Genomic DNA, 602 nt, shown 5'->3' on the forward strand with positions numbered 1-602 from the left:
ATTTTGCATTTTTGCATTAATTATACATTTCCGCATTTTTGGACCAAAGCGGTAAAACAGTACAGTAAAACCCCGCTAATTCGAACTCGTAGTGTTCAGGGCACGTATTCATGAAACCTACATTGCCATTCATCTTAAAAGGTGGGACAACAGACAGTACGAGCACCGCAAATAATCGCGTATAGTAGATGGTAGAAGAAAAAGGAATCCTAATCAAGATGGCAGCATTAAATAAGATTTAAAATAGCTAAACAATGAAAACATATAGCAACCGGCATTAAGAAATTAAATGAAATTAAAAAGCTTTATGTGTAATGTACAAAATATCAAAACGAGAGGAACTTTTCGAACATTTTAAAATAAAGAAAATCTTGAATCCTTGTTATCATAATGTTGATAACGAAATTAACAACAGCATGTGACACTCTAATGGAACTGTGATTGTGATTTGTCGTTTAATGCGTGTTAACAACTCCTTGCTGATGTCATGAAGAATTGCTTGAATTATTCCCGGACTTAAGTATTAAACAGTTTCAAAGGTCACAATGTTTATTACATTTCAATAAAGAAAAAATCATATCTGTAGTGTGTGTGTGTGTATG

At 32.9% G+C, this 602-nt stretch overlaps 1 protein-coding gene across 5 annotated transcripts in view; it reads left to right on the forward strand.

Moving 5' to 3' along the window:
* Window positions 1-602, forward strand: part of LOC110459130 (receptor-type tyrosine-protein phosphatase mu-like) — a 38,899-nt gene that overhangs the window by 8,947 nt on the left and 29,350 nt on the right. The gene's annotated exons all lie outside the window — the stretch shown is intronic.

Source organism: Mizuhopecten yessoensis, unplaced genomic scaffold (assembly GCF_002113885.1).
Source record: "Mizuhopecten yessoensis strain PY_sf001 unplaced genomic scaffold, ASM211388v2 scaffold9973, whole genome shotgun sequence".
NCBI classification, from domain to species: Eukaryota; Metazoa; Mollusca; class Bivalvia; order Pectinida; family Pectinidae; genus Mizuhopecten; species Mizuhopecten yessoensis.